Here is a 12,817-nt window from a genome sequence, read left to right as displayed (position 1 = left end):
CACACACTCTGCACATCTGAAGAAGAGGGAGATCCTTTTCTCTTAACTTGTGTAGAAACTGGAAAAAATGCTCTTTACACAAGTAATAAAACACACAAAGAATGTTTACATTGGAGAATAATTTGTGTGTGTATTACTCTGTAGGCATTATATTTTTAAAAGTTTTACTCTTCATTTCAACCACCCACTTCTGATCAATAGAATAACGGCAATTTGCAAAAACATTCAAACAGCAATAATAACACAGCAGCACAGCAAGAAATAAACAGGAAAGATGAGGTGCTTGCACACACACACACACACACCCAGACTCCTTGCTTGCATACACACACACACACACACACACACACACACACACACACACACACACACACACACACACACACTTGCATACACACACACACACACACACACACACACACACACACACACACACACACACACACACACACACACACACACACGGCAGCTTGCATACACACACACACACACACACACACACACACACACACACACACACACACACACAGCTTGCATACACACACACACACACACACACACACACACACACACACACACACACACACACACACACACACACACACACACACACACACACAGCAGCTTGTATACACACACACACACACACACACACACACACACACACACACACACACACACACACACACACACACACACACACACACACACACACACACACACACACACACACACACACACACACACACACACACACACACACACACACACACACACACACACACACACACACACACACACACACACACACACACACACACACACACACACACACACACACACACACACACACACACACACACACACACAGCAGCTTGCACACACACACACACACACACACACACACACACACACACACACACACAGCAGCTTGCACACACACACACACACACACACACACACACACACACACACACACACACACACACACACACACACACACACACACACACACACACACACACACACAGCAGCTTGCACACACACACACACACACACACACACACACACACACACACACACACACACACACACACACACACACACACAGCAGCTTGCACACACACACACACACACACACACACACACACACACACACACACACACAGCAGCTTGCACACACACACACACACACACACACAGCAGCTTGCACACACACACACACACACACACACACACACAGCAGCTTGCACACACACACACACACACACACACACACACAGCAGCTTGCACACACACACACACACACACACACACACACACACACACACACACACACACACACACACACACACAGCAGCTTGCACACACACACACACACACACACACACACACAGCAGCTTGCACACACACACACACACACACACACACACACACACACACACACACACACACACAGCAGCTTGCACACACACACACACACACACACACACACACACACACACACACACACACACACACACAGCAGCTTGCATACACACACACACACACACACACACACACACACAGCAGCTTGCACACACACACACACACACACACACACACACACACACACACACAGCACACACACACACACACACACACACACACACACACACACACACACACACACACACACACACACACACACACACACACACACACACACACACACACACACACACACACAGCAGCTTGCATACACACACACACACACACACACACACACACACACACACACACACACACACACACACACACACACACACACACACACACACACACACACACACACACACACACACACATACACACACACACAGCAGCTTGCATACACACACACACACACACACACACACACACACACACACAGCAGCTTGCATACACACACATACACACAGCAGCTTGCATACACACACACACACACACACACACACACACACACACACACACACACACACACACACACACACACACACACACACACACACACACACACACACACACAGTAGCTTGCATACACACACACGATCACGATAGTGGCCAGGGAAATCTCAGATCCAAAACAGAAAACTGGGTGTTTAGCGTTTGAATGCAGCAAGCAGAAAATCTGTAAAAACAAGGATATTAATCTTCCCAAGCTGTATTATGCAGATAAAATAGTTTTTAGAGAAACGTTTTTATCTGCATAATAACGCTTGTGAAGACTAAATGTTGGGAGAACTAAAATAAAGGTCGGAAAGTGTGTGCGTAGTTATACACGCGGTCCATGGCGTTTACATGTGATAATGCAAAAAAAAAAAAAACTAACGCCAGCGATTTCGAGAGAACTAAAATAAAGTTCGGAAAGTGTGTGCGTAGTTATGCACGTGGTCCATGGCGTTTTCATGTAATAATGCAAAAAAAAAAAAACTAACGACAGCGATTTCTAAGGGGGGAAAAAAAACACATTCACTCAGCCCCGGGCATTCAGTCATGCACATTGAACAAACGGGTAGCATCAGACTTTGCTACGAGTGCAAAATCTCACACACACACACACAAAAAACACTTGCATTTGGACTCTGTGTACTGAAACGGGAGTAGCACTTACCCTAACAGAGGAAATGCTAAATGCATAAATACACAGTCATTCCGCAGACTACGGCACCAGTCATACACACTCACTCGATGCATTCACACACACACAATCGGACTTCAGGATACAGCAACCAAACAAAGCAGTCACACTTACAAAATTAACATTCACATACACACAACCCAGCAGCCATCCAACAGAGCTCTGCACCAGCGTTCAGCAACTGAAACACACGGCGACCCAAAAAAAAAAGAAATAAAACATTCCTAATGCATCTAAATTGAGAAACTCGCAGCCCGAACGCATCGACACATACACACAACCCAGCAGCCATCCAACAGAGCTCTGCACCAGCGTTCAGCAACTGAAACACGCGGCGACCCAAAAAAAAAAAAAGAAACAAAACATTCCTAAGGCATCTAAATTGAGAAACTCGCAGCCCAAACGCATCGACACTACTAAGGAATTAAATACTGCATGGAGTAAAAAAATAAATAAATAAACTCACCTTAGCTACAAGTAAGCAGAGTGCAATATACAGGGAATCCTGAAGTCCTTCACTCGAATGTCCTCGGCAGTTTACACTTCCAAGAAAGGGAGTTCCACACAGGAGATACGGAGATTTATTGGGTCAGTGGAGTGGGCTGGGCAAAAAGGCTCTGACATCACAGTGTGGGAGGTTCAATGGCTACTGCTAAAGACAATGCTAGAAGAAACTACCCGTAACTTGTACAGAAGTGTAGTAGTCATGACGTCAGCTTTTAAGAGACAGCTGCAGTGTTTTCAAAGGCGGGACATTTAGATTTTCAGACTTAAACTCAAATAGTACGGAAAGGGAGGATGGCTAGGAGTTGAAACGGTCGAGTTAATAATTTTGTAAAGCAGCAGTGGAGATTTATTTGCACAGGATTAGCTAACAGGGGTGCAAGGAGACAGCAGGTTGTGCACTAGAATTTCATATCCCGTTGTTCTCCTTTAATCACGTTTTGTAGTTTCAGCCATCCAAGCTGTTTTATATTTATGCAATGGTGGGTTCTGTAGGGGTTACCTGTAGCAAACCTAGTAATATTGTTATAGGAAGTTTCCGGTTTGTTAAGGTTCTTTTTTGAAAGGTTAGTAAAAATTGGTGATGCATAGAGGAGAGTAGAGATTAGATGAGTGTGTGCTATAGTTGTTCTAGCAGTGGGGGAGAGGAAAGGTCTAATCCTATATAGGGAGCCCAGTTTTTTGTTGACAGTTTTTACTGTATTATTGATATGGGTGTCAAAATTGAGGTTGTTATCTATGATAATGCCCAGAGGTTTGGTGGTTGGGTCTGGTGATATAATGGTACCATTAGTGGATTTAATTGAGAAATCCAATGGAGAGGAATTCTGAGTTGGAGTAAAGAGGAGGAGTGTAGTTTTATTAGGGTTCAAAGAAGGCAACGCTGTGTAAACCATTGTTCAACTATGTTAAATGTTTTCTGGGTAAGAGAGAGAAGTTCATATTTGGATTTGGCTGCACATAAAAGTGTGGAATCATCGGCATATTGTATGCAAGTGGCTTGGGGAATGGCTAGATGAAGGTCATTAATGAAAATTGAAAAGAGAAGAGGCCCTAGTATGGACCCCTGAGGGACACCTATGGTAACTGGTTGAAGGGTAGAGAGTGTCTTATCCCAGATTACTGCTTGTTGTCTATTATCGAGGTAGGACTGGAACCATTTTAAGGAAGGTGTATCTAAAGAGAGGGATTTGAGTATGTTTAGGAGAATCTGGTGATTGACCATGTCAAAAGCTTTAGACAGGTCAATGAAGAGTGCAGAGGAAAGATAATTAAGGTTGCGTTTTTTATTTATACAATCTGTAAAGGACAGGAGGGCAGTGGTAGTGCTATGTGAGGGTCTAGAACCATGTTGACAGCTGGAAAGTAAGTTATTTTTGGTTAAGTGTTCAAGTAGTTGTTTATGGACGCATTTCTCCATGATCTTTGCCAGAGGTGAAAGAAGGGCAATAGGACGGTAATTAGAGAGTTCAATGGATTGTCCACCTTTATGAAGAGGTATGATATGAGATACTTTCCATAGGCTGGGTATTTGACCTTCAGTGAGAGTCCTATTGATTAGAATAGAAATGGGATAAGCTATAGCTTTGGCTGATAGCTGTAGGAAGTCGGCTGGTAGTTGGTCTGCAGAAGGAGAGCAAGGTTTAAGTTTTTGTAATAGGGTCAGAATATATGAGGTTGGGATGGGTTGTAAATGAAAAGGAGGAGGTGGGGTAGAGTTATAGGAAGGGAGATTAAAGATACTGAGTGATAGATGAGAAGCTAGAGTTTGGATAGCATTAGTAAAATAGGTATTAAATATGTTGGCTGTATTGATGGGGTTATTATGGTCAGTATTTTGAGGGTTAGGAGTGGACGATTTACCTGGATGGAGTAATTGGTTAATGCTAGTCCAGAATTTATCAGGGTTGTTTTGATGTGGTTGTTGGAATTTTAGGTAGTAATTTTGTTTATCTGAGAGCATAGCTTTCTTAGTGTCATTTCTTAGTTGTCTGAAGGTTAGGTGGTCGGCTGGGTTTTTAGTCATTCTCCATTTTGCCCAGTATTTGTTTCTAAGATGCAATTTGTGTTTAGTTAATTTAGAAAGCCATGGGGCAGACTTGGTTTTAACTCTAATAGATCTGGTTGGTGCATGTTGGTTAAGAATGGCTAGGAAGTTAGAGCTAAAGTAATTGATGGCTTCTTCTAAAGGGAGATGTTTTAAAGGAGACCAATTACAAGTTCTTAGTTCTTTTTCAAAGAGCTCAGGGTTAAAGTTCTTTTTGGTTCTGATATTTTTAACATATGTTGAGTTGGGAGAGAAGGTTTTGTGCCTAATAATATAGGTGAGTGAGTGGTCACTTGTATTATAAGGGAGGGTTCCTGAGTCATAGTTATTGGGGTGATTGTTGATAAGAATCCAGTCTAATATACTTGATTTTTGGCTAACTTTATTGGTCCTGGTGGGGTATGTAATCGTTTGTGAAAAGCCATATAGGTTAATATGGGTTGTAGGGTGGTTGCTACGGTAGCAATTCCAGTCAACATTCATATCTCCCAGGATTATGGTTTCTTGGGGTAAATGTTGGGATAGCCAGCAAAGAATATGTTCCATAGTGGCAATGTTATTGCCAGGAGGAAGATACATACAGATGATATTGATAGATTTAGCATTGTTGATATGAAGTTTGGTGATGAGAATTTCAGCATTAGTATCTAGTGGTAATTGGCAGTTATAGGTGGATAGCTGTAGGCCTGATTTAAATAAAATAGCTACTCCTCCACCCTTCTTAGCTACTCTGTCAAGTCTTAGTATGTTATATCCAGGTGGAAGGATTTCTTCCCATAATGTGGTGAGATTAGTGTTCCATAAATCATATGCTCTTTTTATGTCATCCATGGTAAATAACTCAAAAATCTGTTATCCTCCAGCATGTTCTCTATCTTTTGGTTGTAGCTAGTGGTATCAGTCACAAGTATACCTCTTCCCTTGTCTGCCTTCATTACATGCCTAGATTTATCATTGCCTAGCTCAAGCAATGCTTTTCTTTCTCCCTGTGTTAAGCTATAAAGTTTTTTCTTAGGAGGTTTTTTTAAGCAGTTTCCTGATATCCATCTCACATTTCACTTCGAAAGCAGCTAGTGTTTGATGTTGTGGTGGACAATAGATGCTAGGCCTTTTTATAGTTTCATCAATAGGCTTATTTTCAGTGTCATTATTTTTGCCATGAAACTGTACCCTTAAGTTGAGCTTCCTCACAAACATTTTAAGGTCTATCAGTACTTGAGCAACCTCACTCCTGCAGCTTGGTACAAAAGTAACTCCTTTGGACAACACACTTTTTTCCTTTTCAGTCAGTGCTTTAACAGAGTGGTTCCAGATAAGTGGAGCACCTGTTATTGTGGTACCTGTTGTTGTTGATATTGTACCTATTATTGTGTCTGTTTCCTCTTTCTGAGCCTGGGAACTGGGTTGTAGTCGGGGTTCCAGTCGGGATTGCCCAGGTATTGTATTTCCCTCACCCCTGTCCACTGTTTGGTTCTCCTGTCTCCCTGGGAGTTTGTGGATAGAGTATGAGACCTCTGGAATTCCTCCTCTGCTTTCTGGAATCTCGGTGGGTTGTAGTAGTATTCCTCGCTGTGGCTGTGGTATGGGGGGACCTGGTAAGAGGGACAAGCTCTGGGGCTCTGGTGGTGGTCATCGTTCTTGTTCTGGTACTGGTGCTGGCTTTGGTATTGGTGTGGTGGTTGATGTCTGTGCTGTCGATATTGGTCTTCCTGAAGAAACTGGTCTCTGTGATGGTGCTGCTGCTCCTGGTAGCTGGATTGTCTGTGGTCCCGGTTGTCCTGGTAGTCCTGTAATTCATCCTGTAGAACTGTCTGTCGGTTCTGGTTGCCGCTGTGGCTTATGTTCCTGTCCTGATCCTTCTGTGATGTCAAAGGCTTCTGCGGAGTGTTGATAGCCAGAGGGGATTGTGGGGAATGAGATGATGGAGGGGCAGTCTCCTGGTGGTCATGTATTGTGCCCCTGTCTGTTTTTTTTGCGAGGATCTCCCCTGAGAAAATCCCATTGAGGTCTGCTGGCACGGTTATATTTTCCCTTATATCCCCTGTAATAACTAAAACCTTGTCTGTTGTTGGTTCTCCTGTTGTTGTTGATATTGGGACTTAGATTGAACAAAAGACCAATGTGGAAAAATATGGATGATTCACTTTCTAAGGAATGGGAAGATATTTTAGAGGATGCCAGCTACAAACTTATTCATCTGCTAGTAAGGAACAACTTTAGTGTGCAGGAAGCTACAAAGGCTGACATCACATCTTTAAAAACAACATTGGAAAATGAGAACCACAATAACCTAGATGCTAAATTTGAGCTACTTAAAGAAAGAGTGAAAGGATATGAGCAGTCCATTAAAGAAAGAAAGATTAATAAAATGAAACGAGATCAACTGGGCAAAGATGATCCTGGGAGACTTTCTAGGAGGTACAATAATAATATCAACAACAACAGGAGAACCAACAATAGACAAGGTTTTAGTTATTACAGGGGATATAAGGGAAAATATAACCATGCCAGCAGACCTCAGCGGGATTTTCCCAGGGGAGATCCTCGCACAAAACCAGACAGGGGCACAATACAGGACCACCAGGAGACTGCCCCTCCAACATCTCATTCCCCACAATCCCAATCCCCTCTGGCTATCAACACTCCGCAGAAGCCTTTGACATCACAGAAGGATCAGGACAGGAACATAAGCCACAGCGGCAACCAGAACCAACAGACAGTTCTACAGGACGAATTACAGGACAACCGGGACCACAGACAATCCAGCTACCAGGAGCAGCAGCACCATCACAGACCAGTTTCTTCAGGAAGACCAATATCGACAGCACAGACATCAACCACCACACCAATACCAAAGCCAGCACCAGTACCAGAACAAGAACGACCACCACCAGAGCCCCAGAGCTTGTCCCTCTTACCAGGTCCCCCCATACCACAGCCACAGCGAGGAATACTACTACAACCCACCGAGATTCCATAAAGCAGAGGAGGAATTCCAGAGGTCGCATACTCTATCCACAAACTCCCAGGGAGACAGGGGAACCTAACAGTGGACAGGGGTGAGGGAAATACAATACCTGGGCAATCCCGACTGGAACCCCGACTACAACCCAGGTACCAGGCTCAGACAGAGGAAACAGCCACAATAACAGGTACAATATCAACAACAACAGGTACCACAATAACAGGTGCTCCACTTATCTGGAACCACTCTGTCAAAGCACTGACTGAAGAGGAAAAAGTGTGTTGTCCAAAGGACTTACTTTTGTACCAAGCTGCAGGAGTGAGGTTGCTCAAGTACTGATAGACCTTAAACTGTTTGTGAGGAAGCTCAACTTAAGGGTACAGTTTCATGGCAAAAATAATGACACTGAAAGTAAGCCTATTGATGAAACTATAAAAAGGCCTAGCAGCTATTGTCCACCACAACATCAAACACTAGCTGCTTTCGAAGTGAAATGTGAGATGGATATCAGGAAACTGCTTAAAAAACCTCCTAAAAAACTTTATAACTTAACACAGGGAGAAAGAAAAGCATTACTTGAGCTAGGCAATGATAAATCCAGGCATGTAATGAAGGCAGACAAGGGAGGAGGTATACTTGTGACTGATACCACTAGCTACAACCAAAAGATAGAGAACATGCTGGAGGATAACAGATTTTTGAGTTATTTACCATGGATGACATAAAAAGAGCATATGATTTATGGAACACTAATCTCACCACATTGTGGGAAGAAAAACTTATCACTGAAAATCTTTATAATTATTTATGGAGCCCATGCCCACATTTACCTTACTTTTTTGGAATACCAAAGCCACACAAGAACAGAGAAGACCCATCTTATAGACCGGTGGTAGCAAGTGGAGGTTCCCTTACTGAAGCCACGGCCATTTACCTTGATTACTTGCTGAAACCTCTAGCAGAAAAGAATAAGTCATACATAAGAGATTCAATGGATTTTTTTAAGAAAATAAAAAACATTACAGTGGAAGCTGACAGTATTTTGGTAACTATTGATGTGGAATCCTTGTACACAGTGCTCCCTCACAATTACTGTATAACAGCAGCTATGGAGTCTTTTAAGAAACATAATCAGGGTACACAGGCACAACTGCAAAAGTTAAGCAAGCTCATTAATCTTGTACTGGACTTCAATTTCTTTACTTTCAATGTTAAACACTACAAACAAAAAACTGGTATAGCAATGGGGGCTGCCATGGCTCCCAGCATAGCTAACATAGCCCTGGGCAAATGGGAGGAGGACTTTGTGTTAAACAACACAGATTACATGCAGCATATCACATGCTATTTACGTTTTATTGACAATGGGCCGGATTCACGAAGGCTTGCACGGAGTCTAAGAGTAGTGTAAGACTCCATGCAGCCTTCGCGATCCAGGAACAGCCCAAAGTCCGTGTAAGAGTCAGGCTAAAACGGCTCTTACACGGAGTGGGCGTGGCTAAGCTAATCAGCCCACTTGCAGCCGAATAGCATGCAAATGAGGCTGATTAGCGATCCAGGAAGCCAAGAACAGCCCGTGTAAGAGCCGTTTAGCTGCAGAAATGTACTCAGTTGACAACTGAGTGCGTTTCTGCAACACAATGGAGCCATGTCAGCTCCAAATAAAGGGTGCATATGTTATAGGCAGCATGCCAATGGCCAAATATGTGGCCATTGGCAAGGTAACCCCATGCAAATATATGAAAAATATAATTTTTTTTTTCGGCAATTGCCGATGTGTAAACCCAGCGCAGCCCCGCGCAAACGGGCTGCGCTGCATAGAACATAAAAACGAAGGTATTAAACCTACAAATGTAGGTTTTATGCAATACATGGAATGTCAATGGAGGGACCAGCAGAGGAAAACCAACATGGCCACCGTGTAGTGGTTGCTAAGGGGGGAAGCTGAGTCTAAGAGATGTAACTAAGCATTAGTAGGCAATCTGATGCAAATGAGTGTAAGGATACTGAATTCCACTGTCACATAGCAAATGAGCACATTCTGAGTAGTGTAAGAGTTACATACGGGGGAGGAACAGAGTAGGAGATAGGTGACATCACAGGGGGGAATGGTAGAAAGGGATGGAGTTCATTGGAGGGTAGAGTTACATGACAGATGTCAGACAGATATCAAGGAAAGAGGTGTGCCACTAAGTAAACATGAGAAAGTCAAGAAATGGAAGGTGTACACTGTTGCCTACACCAAAGTTTCTTGCTGGACGTATCTTGCGCGTGTCGCGCGCCACGAAGCAGTAAGGCGGTGTGTGCATGTAAGACAGTGCGGCGTGTAAGGCAGACTGAGCATGTGGGAGCGTGTTGGGAGATGTTTAACACCGTTTGCGCTGGCGTGCACGCGTTTTAGTCGAATAAGCAGATCCAAAACTGTGTAAGTATGTGTGCGTGTAAGCCACTGTGAGCGTGTTTCTGCTGGTTTGCACGGCTCCACCCTGAGGAAACAGAAAGGAAAAAGGAAGCAACAGATGTACTAGGAAGTTAGCAGGGAATACTGCTGGAGCTAGCAGGTGAAAACAATTAGATGCAGGCAATTACACAGGCAGAATACTAGGCCAGCCCAGCACTTAAAACTCTGCAAACAGCAGTGCAGAATGTTTCTCTCAAGAGACACTGCAAGACAGGAGTTAAGTTATCAGAAGTGAAAACTGAAAAAGCTGAACTCAGAGCAGAAATGTTAGGGGCTGCCATAGCTGTCATAATGAGACATAGGCGACTTGCTGAGGGTGGTGACAATGCAGATGGTGCCAGACAACCCGCAGTGAGGAGACGGAGAAGAGTGTACAGGCCCAGGGTCACCTACCACGGGTTACATGAGCTGGAGATAGTAGAGCGCTATAGAGTGGACAGAGACCTCCTGCAGCAAATAGTGGAGCTGTGCAGGCCACGCCTCACACAGAACCAACAGAGGGGAACCCATCCCAGTGGAAACCAAGGTATGTGTTGGCCTAAGAATACTAGCAACAGGTACCTTCCAGAGACCAACTGGCGATATGATGGGATATCACAGGCATCAGCTTCCAGGGTACTGCACCAGTTCCTGGATGCCATGTCAGCACATGTCGGTGATCATGTATACTTCCCCAATGCCCGTGAGGTATTGGCCAGCAACATGTGTCTCTTCCAGCAAATAGCGGAATACCCTGAGGTAGTGGGTGCTATAGACTGCACGCACATACGCATCAAAGCACCTGCCGGTGAGCGGGGTAGGGCATACATCAACCGCAAGGGCTTCCCCTCCATCAACTGCCAGGTCGTGTGTGATGCCCAGGGCATAATAATGAATGTGTGTGCTGGCTGTCCTGGGAGCTACCACGATTCCCACATCTGGCATTTGACGCAGCTGTACCAGACATTTGCCAATGGGGACATCCCGCACGGACACCTAGTGGGGGATGCAGGATATGCACTGGAGCCGTGGCTGATGACACCCATCAGAAACGCACACACACCTGAACAGGAACGCCATAATGAGGCACACGCACAAACACGTAATGTAATAGAGCATGTGTTTGGGCTGCTCAAGTCACGGTTCCGGTGTCTGGACACATCTGGTGGAGCCTTGCAGTACACACCAACTACATGTACCCAAATTGTCATGGTATGTGCCATGCTACATAATATGATCTTGCGAAAACAGCTGCAGCAGGACCAGCATAGGGCTGGGCCAAACAGCCCGGCACCATCGCCAAGGCCACCACAGGCACAGCGTGACTCGGAGGAGGAACAACCTGAGCCTGCCCCAGTAGGCAGAAGGAGGTGTGCCCAGTATGCCCTGGCCTTGGCAAAGAGGCAACGCATAGCACATACATTGGCTCAGTAGGAACCTTGGGAATGATACCCCTCTGACTCACTCATATAGTAACAGGGATGCCTAACGTGACACAACCTGCTCACAAACATGTACAGGGAAGTGTAATATGTGCATCCGACAGAGGCAGCCCTGCAGCACCACCTGAGGCATGAATGCTATGTGTTAAGTAATGTAACACCAAGTACCATATGCACACCTGAGGACCCCGACTAACATCCTACCCTCAACAAGCAGCATGCCACAACATGACAACGAGATGATGAAGTGCAACAATTGCTGAAGTATTGCAGTTAGGCAAAGGGGACCCAATGTGTGCCAGTCTGGGATGACATGCTGAGCATGACATGATGCACCACCTGCTAGGACTGGCGTGCACCTATCAGTGCAGGCCGTATGGATACTGGCAAAGGCTGTTGTCACGCACAGTGTGCCCTGAATAGGTAAGGCTCAAAACACAAACCTATCTCCATAGGTACCAGAAGGGATAAGAATAAGATAAGGGATAAGTTCAAACAGCAAGATGCATGCAGTCTAAGCCCACCCAGTATGGAGAATGTTGATAACTGTGCTGTAACAGAAATCTGAGGCAAGGCTCACAACAGCACCCTAACACTACCAGGTTACACCTCATACTGTGCTGTACATCCTCAAAACTTGGAACAAGCTACAAAAGGAGGGTGACTAGCAAGAATTGTCAAGGATAACCACACCCCCATGTTGGTACCACCACAAAAGCAGCATGGACTAGCCATGCTCAAGTAACAGTGGCTAAAACTG

This window comes from Protopterus annectens, chromosome 8.part0 (assembly GCF_019279795.1).
Source record: "Protopterus annectens isolate FY-2018-M chromosome 8.part0, PAN1.0, whole genome shotgun sequence".
NCBI lineage: Eukaryota > Metazoa > Chordata > Ceratodontiformes > Protopteridae > Protopterus > Protopterus annectens.
The sequence above is the reverse complement of the archived record's forward strand: the minus strand, read 5'-3'. Positions refer to the sequence as shown.